Source organism: Sciurus vulgaris, assembly GCF_902686455.1.
Source record: "Sciurus vulgaris genome assembly, chromosome: 12".
NCBI classification, from domain to species: domain Eukaryota; kingdom Metazoa; phylum Chordata; class Mammalia; order Rodentia; family Sciuridae; genus Sciurus; species Sciurus vulgaris.
Genome location: NC_136473.1, coordinates 14,855,299 through 14,867,935, shown reverse-complemented (window position 1 = coordinate 14,867,935; position 12,637 = coordinate 14,855,299). Strand labels below are relative to the sequence as shown.

Sequence of the window (12,637 nt, the reverse complement as noted above, 5' to 3'; positions counted from 1 at the left end):
GGTTCGAGTCTCAGCATCACATATAAATAAATGAATAACATAAAGGTCCATCAACATCTAAAAATATTTTTAAAAACATGCTAGCAGCTGGGGTTGGGGATAGGGCTCAGTTGGGAAAGTGCTTAGCTAGCATGCATTAGGCCCTGGATTCAAGAGGCACCACAAAAAAAAAAAAAAAAAAAAAAAAAAAAAAAAAAAAATCTGGCAGCCAATTTATAATAATTCTCCTCCAAATAGATTGGGGAAATTTTACTTGGAAAATAAAACCTTGCAGGGACCTACATTTAATTGTTTCTCAGAGAAAAGGCCAATTCCTAATCACCCTAAAGTTCAGTCCATCAACAATAATCCCTGACCATGCACACAAAACTTTCACTCAACTTTGAAGTACAGCACTCTCAAATAGAGAAGTACATCCAGAAATCACAAAACATCTGAGATAATTTCCACCAAGCTCAGAGGAAACAAAGATAATTCAAGGAGTAGAGGAAAATTTAAGCAAAATATAACCACTCTTCTCAGAATGAAGAGAAAACAAAACCTTGCATGACACAATTAGAAAATGCACAGAAATCCTCAGAACAAAAAAGAGGACAAAACAAAGAATGTATGGTGTGGCAGTCTTACTGTTCACTCACCCAAAAGCCATTTCTTCTGCCTTCTCTCATGGAAAAAGGAGTCTGCCTTCTAGGAAAGACTCAAAAGTAAAGAAAGGCTGGATTGGTGATTTGACAAAAATGAACATTTCATGTGAGTCTTATAATTTTCACAAGACACTGTCTACAAAGGAGCCCAGAGAACATCCAGCAGCAGGGTGTTCATAAGCACAGCTTCTTGAGCCTCCCAGTTCCTGACAGAGATACTCCTGGGTTGGTGGTGACAGTATTCTGCCTTTCTAGAATAAAGTCTTCCATGCAAAGCCCAAGCCGGGGTCTACCAAGCCTCTTACATACTCATCCATATCTACCATACTCCTTAGTTAACTGCAAAAGGTGCCTTTAGCAAGCAGTAGCACCTAATTTAACATATAAGTTCTGGAACTGAGTCCAACCTACTACATCTGGTTCACTAGTGTATGATAATAATGAGAGAACAGCACATGTACTATTTGCAGACAGGCTAAATTTGCCAAGTTGTATAAAGGAGTGAGAACAGCAGTCAGGGGCTGATGTAGTCAGCCTGGGAGTGATTACATGACCTAGTTTTGTAAGGGTAACCTATACCACTGGAATTCTGGGGAAAGACTTCCTTCCTATTTAAAAGGAAAAAAAAAAAAAAAAAAAAAAAAACCTTAAGGAAAGTCCACCTCTCTCTGTTTTTGCATGTTGAATAAGAATACAATGCAAGAGAGAAAGAGTGTGCCATGTATCAAGGAGAGCAGAAGAAAGATAGAAGTCTGGATTCTTAATGACATTGTTGGGCAAAATAAGTTTTCACCAGGTGTATCTTGATTTTGTAACATATAAAGTTGCATACACAGTAATTGCTAATAAATATTTAATGAATGAATGAATGATTAAACATCTGGGTTTTGGAATTAAATTTTTAACACAGGAAAATATCCTATTTGTTAATATGAAAACTGGTTATAAGTTAACTATCAGCAAAAATCATTCACTGTTACAATTTATATGCATAATGTATCACCATATAACACTATTGTACTTGCATTAACAAGCAAAGTAGATATTCCATTTATATTGGCAATGCTCCATAAACAACAAAGCTAAGTCCGGTAGATACAACATTTTCAAAATGCATGTAAACTATTTAGATGAATTCTTTCTGCTGACAATCCCAGGGGAGAGAAGAGAAAATGATGTGTTTTACCCTAAGAGCTCAAAGCTCTCTTGGGAGGTAATTCAATTGAAATTTTACAGTCAGTCTAGCCAGGCAGTGATAAACAGATGCTTAAATTAGCTGTCTTAGACCATAATCAAATATCTTAAGAAAAAATTTCCTAACAAAAATATAGAGAAGTGAAGAGAGAAGATAAATAAAACATAAAGAAGCTTGCTATTTTTTAGGAAAAAAAAAATATTTTTAATAAACTTCTTCAATAGTATACCAAAGGAAACAGCTATGCCTTTTGATATATTTACAGTAATGGTTAATTTGTACCTTGGTGCAAGCTAGCACACTAATATGCAATTAAATTTTTTATACCAAGCTTTTAGAAACTGACAATTTTTAAGTTTTTTCTTAAATTGTTGCCATGTACAAAATTTAACTTGCATCTATATCTTTTACTAGAAGCATCTTCATTTTTTTTCTGAAAGTAACTGTAAGTAGAAATAAAAAATACTTCAACAAAGGATGAAAGGTTAAAACTGATTCACAAAATTACTACTTCATATCAAAATGAATAAAAATTGTCTAATCAGCTAAAACAAATGGGAGAAAACTTCATTAAAAACTTGTAATCTCCATTTACCTGACTCCCTGGCTTAACTAATGCTCTCTCTTTTTCCCCCCTCTCTGTCTGCAGCAAGCACACAGCTAGCAGAGGATGGAGCTACGCTCCAATAGCTCTACATACACTGGCACCCACTAGTTTAGCTATACACTTACCCAAAACCAGTTGTGCTGTTCTCAAACTAGTTTTTGCCTGTTGTACTTGTTATGTTACTGAATTAAATATTAACCATGAAAATATGAGTGTAAAAGAGACTTGTTTCTAATGAAAACCAAATCAAATGCTTCATAAAGACTCCATATAGACTAATCACAGGAGAAAACAATGCCTTTATGATGTAGGGGCAATCAAGAATTAAAAAACAAACTAGAAGGACTAGAAGTTAAAATTTGAATAATTCTTTACTAATTACTTTGTTTTTAAATTTCTAGCTTCACTTTAAAGAAAATGAAACTGGAGATCATATTTGGTATGCGAGGATACGTTTTATTCAAGAAGGCAACATTAAATTCCAATTGGAGAGCCAGCAAAGAGCCTTGAGCGTACTGCAAGGGCTGAACAGACTATGAATATATCTTAACTTAAAACAAAACGCTTATGTTTCCACGTGTGCAACTTTTAAACAATTTCCTACTTAAACTCCTTTTCTGTGATTGACTAACCAACTATAATAGGACAAGAGACTTTTAGTCCCTTATGTTGGAACCTAGAACACCAACTCAAGTTGCTCACTATCTAGTGGGTGATTCAATTCAGCGTGAAGTGCTATGAAAGAAATACGAACAGGATGCTAAGAGCATCCAAGTATTCTTTGGTAGTATGGAGAAGTTAAGAAGAATATGAAACTAATTGAATCTTAAATGGGATATAGAAGGTTAGCAGACAGATAAAAATAGGGAGTCGCTCCAGGCACAGAAAACAAAGCAGGCAGGTAAGAGACACCATGGTGAATTTCAACTGGCTGCAATTTAGACTGCTACGGGCGAAGTTTAGGGGAAATGACTGAATGCAAAGCAGGACAAAAGCCAGTTCATGAAAGGTCTTACATGCAACAGCCAAGAGTTTGATTACTTATCAGGAAGGCAAAATAATTTGGGCAACTCTAAGTACGGCAGTAATAAAACAGATTTTTGTTTCAGAAATACTGCTCTAGTTGCAGTATGGAAGACAGAACAGAGGAGAGGATGAGGCAGGAGGATGGAGAGTTTAAAGCCAGCCTCAGCAAAAGTGAGGTGCTAAGCAACTCAGTGAGACCTGGTCTCTAAATAAAATACAAAATAGGACTGAGGATGTGGCTCAGTGGCTGAGTACCCTGGAGTTCAATCCCTGACATACCCCACCACCAAAAACAAAACAAAACAAAGAAACCCTGAAAGAATGACTAACTGTAAAACTGGCAGTCCAAATTAGAACAGGGCTCATGGGATTAGAGAAGAATATGGATTTTATATTAAGGAGGTAGAACTGACAGGAATTAGAGAGTAGATAGGAATAGTATGAAAGAATCTATAAGAAGACCCCCCCCTTAAGGTTTTTGCCATAAGAACCAAGATACACAATGAAACCATTTAACGAGATATGGATATGGGGGAGAACCAAACCAATGGAAGAAATAATTAATTCTGTCTTGGAAATAAAAGACTATGGAGTAGTGTTTCCCAGAAAGCCACTGAATATGAGTCTGCACCTCACAAGTGGTCAAGGCTTGAGGAAGAGATAGGTATACATTAGCCATGCACAAGAATGGTTAAAAGCATGTTGCCTGGAGCCAGACTGAGTGTGAATCCACTCTGTTACATACTATTTCGCATACATACTAGACTGTGGGCAAATTACTTACCCTCTCTCTGCCTCTACTTGCTCATCTGTAACAAAGAAATAAGAATAGTACTTACCTCCAGGTCACTCTGAAGATTAAATAAGGGCCTGGCATATAGTGTGTGCCACTGTATGTTAGTTTTGTTATTATTGTAACCAAAGTTTTTGTATGGCTAAATCATCCCCCAAGAATGGAGAGTGAGAAAAGAACCAAAGATGAAATTGCAGAAACACTAAAAATTTAAGCGGTAGAAGAGACAGAGAAGGCAGAGGCAGAAGAGGGGAGAGGACTGTCACAACAGCCAAGAAAATGCAGTTTTAGAAAAAGAGAAAAGTCAGTAACGTTGAGGCCATGAAGATAGATAGGATGTACATAGAGATCTGAAAAGGTGGGTTAGACAGAGTGAAGAAATCACTGGAGATTTCAATAAAAGCAGTTTCCATAGGATGGTACCCAAACTTAGAATTGTATGCAAGAGTGAAGAAAATAAATATGTACCTTAGCCATCCTTTCCATGTACCTTATAAATGCATGAACCTACACTGCCATCACGCACTCACCTCTCAATGAACAATATTCATTTCAGGGAGTTTTTGTACATCAACAATAGAGAAGAGAAAAATCTAATTCAAATAATTTATTAAGAACTTTTAATTGTAGGGCCTAAATTCTTAATAGATTCTTAAAACCGCAATGTGGCTAGCAACAGGCTTAGACCAGGAATAGACATCAAAGTTCTGCCATGAGCAGTGTATTCAATCAAAGGTTTTTAGACTAGCATCTTTGTTGAGGGTACCTAAAGTGTATCTTGCTGGTTATACGTAAACTGTCACACATTGCTATGTACTAAAAGCAAGTCAATGACCACAGTCAACACCTCCGTACTGCAGACTTCTCAGTCTTTTTTTCCCCCATATTTTTATTGGTGCATATAATTATACATCATAGTGGGATTCATACATGTACATGATATAATAATATAATTTGAACAATATCATTCCCAGTACTTCCCCTTTCCCTATCCTCTTCCCTCCTCCTGATCCCTTTCCTCTACTGATCTCCCTTCAGTTTTCAAGAGATTCCCTGCCTTTCTTCTCCTTTTTCCTCTCTAGCTTCCACATATGAGAGAAAGCATGACTCTGAGTTTGGCTTATTTCACTTAACATAATCGTCTCAAGTTCCATTCATTTTCCTGTAAATTACATAATTTCATTCTTTTTTATGGCTCAATAAAACTCCATTCTATATATATATATATATATATATATATATATACATATACATTTTCTTTATCCACTCATCCACTGATGGACACCGAGGCCTTCCTAGTCTTCTTTAGGAGACCTTATGCATATTATGTGTCCTGTGCCTATTACTGATTGAATGAGATGCATCAATGTTTAAATATACTAAATGTAAATAAGTTAAATGCATCAAAGTTTATTGAACATTAAAATATTAATAAGGTTTAAAATACATGTACATAAAAATAAATAGAAGTTAAACATTTTCTCCCAATAAATCATCTTTGTGCTCCATTTTGGAAACTACTGTTAAAAAGGTTAAAGAGTAAAGACAGTTAAAGAGGTTAAGAGGGGGAAAATAACAAAATGTGACTGAACAGTAATTTAGAAACTTGGCTATTAAAAAAAGAAGAGGTGTAGATTGTGGCTAAAAAAAGAATTTTAAAAAGACTTCAAACATTTTTCTTAAGATGAGAGAGATCTAGCATGTTTGCAGGTGACAGCAAAGAGCCAGTGGAGAGAAAGAACTGGGAATGAGAGCAATGGACCCTAAAGTAGACAGATGGTCACACTCACTGTGATGGCAAAGGTGGCAGGGGTATTTTAAAATATAGGTTCAGAGGCCTGGAAACCTCCATTTTAAAAAAGCTCCTCAAATTATTCTGATATTGCTGGTCCATGGAATGGAGCCGGAACCACTGGCCTAGAGCTCAGATAAAGTTTCCAATGCTTCACTTTTTCAACTCTATAATTTACTTTGCTGTTCTTTTTTAAGTGGTCAATTATAATTATTAAGAATTGTAATCACCTAAAAGGTACAATCAGGTATCTTCCCCTCTAATCCTTAACTTTTCGTTTATCATCCCCAATTTTAGCTCGGATTGAAAAGCATTTTCCTGGGGTTTGTTCTCAGGCTTCAGATGATTCAGCATCAAAACACTCCTGGGGTTCTTATCTGTTTCAGTCGCAGGCAGTCAATTCATCTTGCCTAAACAGTCCGCAGTTATCACTGGGAAAGTCTTATGTTGCATTTTCATCCACTCTGCTCTCTGATCTCTTGCTTCCTTTCCCCTTAAGCGGCAGAAGTGGGGAAAGAAAAAGAGGAATAGAGAAAGAGAGAAGAGCTGTACACAGTCTCTTCATTGTGAAGATAAAAACCTTTCCTGCCTCTTTGTGAACATAAAAAGTTCTCTTTGTGCTGGCAAAAATTTCACAAGCAAAATTTTAAGCTGGGGTCATGGCTAAACCATTTTACATAAAATGTCAAGTTCCAGTGTCACCTAATTTCCCTTAGCAATCCCTTTAACAGTAGTACCAGCTGACAGACTGCTTTAGATTCAATTTTCTTAATACTTTCTTAACAAGCTTCTATTTCATACATAAAAGAGAACATCAAGCCTACAGTTTCCTTGATTATCACATATTGTAAGTAAAGAAAAATGATAATAGGTACATATTCAGAATTTAAAAATTAATATAGAAGGATTAAGGATTGTAATAGGTGGAAAACATGGAAGAAAACAAAACACATCTAGAAGAGGGACAGAGAAGGACCCAGTAATTTAAAGGGGAATGAAATAGTTGGTACCAGACTAGGGAATGGTGTCTAACATGGTGGGCTCATCTAAAAGCATCAATACAGGGAACAAGTGGCTTATACAGGGCTCTTCAAACCTGAAACCCCATAACAGGTAATCAAAACTGTGAATGTATGGGGCTGGGGCTCAGTGGTAAAGTACTTGCCCCTCATGCATGAGGCACTGGGTTCAATCCTCAGTACCACACAATAAATTATATAAAGTTACTGTGTTCATCTACGACTAAAAATTAAAAAAAAAAAAAAAAAAAGAAAAACTGTGAATTTGGGGGAAGTGTTAGTACAGTGAGCCTCCATTAGAGAAAAGATGGTGATGACGCTAAGGTGTTTGCTAACAGGTGAGAAAACATGCATGTTTATTCTTGCATCAGGAAAGACTATCTGGGGGAGAGGGAAGATTGTGTAGGACGAGCTAAGATCAAGGGAACTAAAAGAAATATTTGAATTAAAAGCACTTACAATCAAATACAGAAGGAGAAAATCAATCTAAGAAAAGGAAGAATAAATCCACAACTGATGAGACTGATCATCTACAAGGGTGGGTGGACACACAATAATGTAGATAAAATAAGGACGGGACACTTCTCTGAGTATGCCTTTTCTGTAGAATTCTCTTCCATACCATGTTAAAATTTTACATATAAGAAAAAAAAATAAAGCAAAAGCCTAAAAAAACATAAAGAAATGAATCTATATTTGAATCTAGCTATATTTCATATGAATAATGTTAACTATACTGGGGATGGAGAAAAAGAACAAACTCTTAACTCAAGGAAGTTTTTTTGTGTCTTGTAGCAAAAACTATATAAAACAAAGTCTGCTATTTAAACCTCTTTTAGCTTTGCAATTCAGTGACATTAAATCAACAACACTGTGCCAACAGCACCACAGTCTATTATCAAAACTTCTAGGGCTGGGAATGTAGCTCGGTGGTAGAGCACCCCTGGGTTCAATCCTTAGTACAGGGGTGAGGGGTGGGATGGCAGGGGTCAAAAAAACTTCATCAATCCAGAGATTCTGTAACCATTAAGCAATAATTCCCCATACTCTCTTCACCCCTTCAGCCCTTCCAAGTAATTTTTGGACACAAAATTCTTGCTGTAGAATAGTTTTGCCTTCCATGGTCTCAGTTATCTGTAGTCGATCATAGTTCAAAAATATTAAGTGGAAAACTCCCAATAATAAACATCTCATAAGTTTTAAATTGTGCATTGCTCTGGGTATGGTGCTGAAATTTTGTACCATTCCATTCCATCTTACCTAGGACATAAATTGTCCCTTTGTCTAGCACAGCCATGCCATATACACTACTTGCCCATTGGTCCCTGCTACTTGTGTCCATTAGTCACCTAGTAGCCCCATCAGTTAGCAGATCCACTGCAGTGGTATCATATTGCCTGTGCTCAAGTAACTCTTATTTTCCTAATGATGGCCCCAAAGCATGGTGATGCTGGAAATTCGGATACACTAAAGAGAAGCTATAAAGTGCCTCCTTTAATTGAAAAGATGAAAGTTCTCAAGAAAACAAAATTGTATGCTGCGGCTGCTAAGACTTATGGTGTGAACAAATTTTTCTATCAATGAAATTGTGAGGAAAGAAAAAGAAACTCATAACCTGTTTTATTGTTGTACCTCAAACTGCAAATGTTAAGAACACAATACACGAAAAATCCTTTGGTAAAAGGGAGAAGACATTAAATTATAGGGTTCAGTATCATGTGCTTTTTAAGGCATCCACTTGAAATATTCCCTGCAGATAAGGGGGTGCTGCTGTATACCTTCAAACTAACAATTAAAAAAAAAGTTGCAAACAAAATTTGAACCTTAGATACTTTGGCTTGGATTAACAATTCTAAAACTCATTTCTGTAAATTATAGAATTAAACAAATATACAATAAAAACTGTAGTACTAAATGAGAATTGGAATCATCAGTTGCTTTTAATATAGAAATAATTACAGAAGTAGACATAGATGTATATGTGTATATATACATACAAATACATATATATAATATATATATGTATGTATTTCATAGCTCTGCTAAGAGGAACTAAAAGCAATGGCACTGTCCCAGTAATCACTAATCCTAGCATTCTGATTTTGGAATCTAATTTCTGTTCTTCAAAAAGAGGAGCCAGGCAGGCACAGTGGCACAGGCCTATGATCCCAGCAACTTGAGAGGCTAAGGTAGGAAGGTTTCAAGTTCGAGGACAGCCTGGACAACCTAGAGAGATCCTGTCTCAAAAATAAGAAATGAAAAGGGTTGAGGGTATAGCTCAGTGGTAGAATGCCCCAGGTCCAATCCCCAGTACTGCAAAAGGCAAAAGCAAAACAAGGAACCAGAGCTCTGTTGAGAAACGACTGATCCCAGGGGTAGAACTGAGAAAGACAAGAGCCTGGATGGTCTTGTTGGGCCAGAAGTAAGGAAATGCTCAAAGAAAAATGAGAACATGTCAAAGGACATAGGAGGGAACTTGACAGGTTTCCATGGGCATGATCAGGAATAATTTTAGCACCAAAATAAATAACAACAATGATGGCCCAGCGTGGTGGCTCACACCTATCATCCCAGCAGTTCAGGAGGCTGAAGCAGGAGGATCACAAGTTCAAAGGCAGTTTCAGCAACTTAGTGAGGCCCTAAGTAACTCAGTAAGACCCTGTCTCTAAATAAAATATAAAAAAGGGCTGGGGATGTGGCTCAGTGGTTAAGCAATCCCCAGTACCAATAAATAAATAAATAAATAAATAAATAAATAAATAAATAATGACAGTAATGAACTATAATACACTGATTCAAATAAGAATCCAAAAGCGAGGCTGGGCTTGGTGGCACACGCCTGGAACCCCAGTGGCTCAGGAGGCTGAGGCAGGAGCAGTGAGGTAAGTGAGATCCTGTCTCTAACTAAAACACAAAATAGGGCTGGGAATGTGGCTCAGTGGTCAAGTGCTCCTGAGTGCAATCCTGGTACAAAAAAAATAAAACAAAACAACAACAACAACAATAAAGAATCCCCAAAGTGAACACTGATATTAATACACAAATAAAAAAGCAAAAAGGTGGTTTATTAGTTAGCTTTGAGTTACTACAACCAGATACTAGAGACAACTAACTTAAAAGGAGAAAAAGTTTATTTAGCTCACAGTTTTGGAGCTTCAAAGTCCAAGACTGGTTTGGGGTGGGGAGAGGGGGTACAAAAGTCATAAGCTGCACCTCTGATGAGAGCACAGGATGGTAGCACGCCGTGATGGGAGTCCTGGAAGAAGCAGGCTAACAAATCTTAAAAAGGAGCATCAAGAAAGAACAAGCAGGGTCAGCCTTGCTCCTTTTATGACTTAGGGGAGAACTCGGGACTGCACACAAACTAATTCTCTCCTCCTGCAACCTAAGAACCTCCTACAGCGTCTGCCTCCCAAAGGTCCCACCCCCTCCTAACAGCACCACGCTGGGCACCAACCTCTAATCACAATGGACCTTGGGAGATACTGAGAACACATCCAAACCACAGCAGAAAGGAAACTCTTCCTTAGAGTAGAATGCCAACTAATAAATGTAGAAGGAAGGATGGCATTAGAAATTTACCACTCAGCAGTTATTTGTAATTATTAACTTGAGTGAAAATCATGAAGGGATGCTAAAACTAGTGGGTAACAGTTTGTTAAGAAACAGGGTATTTATGTAGTCTCAAAGCATTTCCTCACAGATATCAATGACAAAAAGGAAAATAATAACTTGAGAGCAGAGAAACATGGCAGACACCACTTGACCCAAGTAAAATTACCATCAAATCAGTACCATGGAGTACTTCATATGATATAACAGAACACACTATCACTTCTATAGTGTTTTTGACAAAAATTAACTTGACTTTTATGAGGAAATATCAGACCATCCCAAATTGGTGGGCATTCTACAAAATAACCTTGTTGTCTTGCAAAGTCACGAAGGGCAATGACAGACTGAGCAGCAATTAAAGAACTAAAGACATACCCAACCTGGGATTCCTAACACTGGACCAGATAAATTTTCTTTTCCTTTTGCTACTGAGGATATTATTAGGACAACTGATAGGGTCTGAAGATTAGATAATATTCTATATTAATATTAATTTCCTTGTTTTGATGACTGCATTCTTATACATGACGAATTCTTCATTTTTAGAAAATACACACTGAAATGTTTAAGGGAAAGAGCATCATATCTGCAACTTTACAAACACAACTTAGAAATTTTAAAAAGTGTACACATGCTGAAATAGAGCAATAAGGCAAAGAGGTAAAGCATTAACATTTGGGAAGTTCTTTGTGCTATTCTTGCAACTTTGTATCTGCAATTATAAAAAAGTAAAACAAAAACCATCATATGAACCCCGTCAACGCTGAATACTTTGTGCAAGGACTCCCTCAAGCCATCACCTAAGCAAGGCATGCACATCACCAGTGCCTACTTCACCACTCACCACTTTCAGACACTGTGATTGTTAGAGATTTATACTGAGTTTAAATCTATCTCAGTACATTCTGCACCCATCAAACCGCCATGCTTTTTCCTGTGGTTAAAATATTGTTTCTCTAAAACCCTTCAAAAGTTTTCCTTCATCCTTAAGGATTAATTGTAATGCATTCTTTTTTAAAGGCCAGTCTTCATGTTCTCATTTCTTGCTTCTGAAGATTCCTTTTCTTATCCTTATAACAATGTTACTTCCTCTAGTATAAAATGGGGTTGATGAACCAGGTGACCTCTAAGATCTTGTGATGAAAAGTTTCTAAAGAGCCAAGGCCTGAGGAGTATATATGCATGACACATGTTGGTAAAACTTAAGACTTTTTTTTTTTAAAGTCCAAAGTCTAAACAATATTTTAAAAATCACACATGAATCTAGAAAGATAACGAACTGTGGCCTGTTAGATGAACAAAATGAGTTATCCAATAAGTAGAAGAGAAAAATTAAGCATCTTAAAAACATTTCCCATTATTTTCAAAGCTGTTGGCATTACCTTACAAATAGAGCCTGTAGTTACACCTGTTATTTTAGAAGTCCATTTTAGGGCTTATTAATATAATACACTTCTAAGTGTTTTCTAAAGTATCATGTCATTTTCCAAAGTAAAAGTTTTCTTCTTGCTGTTCATTTCAACCTTGTGGAAAAGATGAAGGTATAATTATTTCACTTCATATATAGTAACAGTAGTTCTGATTCAAACTCATGAGATAAAATGTATAATCAAATACAGTATGTATGAGTATGTTACCAACTGGAATCCAAAGTTGCATTTCATTAATTATGTATAATTCCAAAAAGGTTTTATACGTAAGTATGTAACTAATACCCTACCATACAGTTTAATTATAATGGTAAAGATAATTTTATAATCTTTTTTTTTTTTTTTTTTTGCACCAGGGATCAAACTCAGGGGCCCTTAGCAACATCCCCAGTGCTCGTTTTATTTTTTTTAATTTTGAGACAGGGCTTACTAAATTCCTTGAGGCCTCATTAAGTTGCTGAGACTGGCTTTGAATTTGTGATCCTCCTGCTTCAGCCTCCAGAATCTCTGGGATTA

The 12,637-nt window shown here is 36.5% G+C and overlaps 1 protein-coding gene across 1 annotated transcript in view; it reads right to left on the bottom strand.

The window, feature by feature from the left end:
* Positions 1 to 12,637, bottom strand: part of TAF3 (TATA-box binding protein associated factor 3) — a 170,066-nt gene that overhangs the window by 105,141 nt on the left and 52,288 nt on the right. The gene's annotated exons all lie outside the window — the stretch shown is intronic.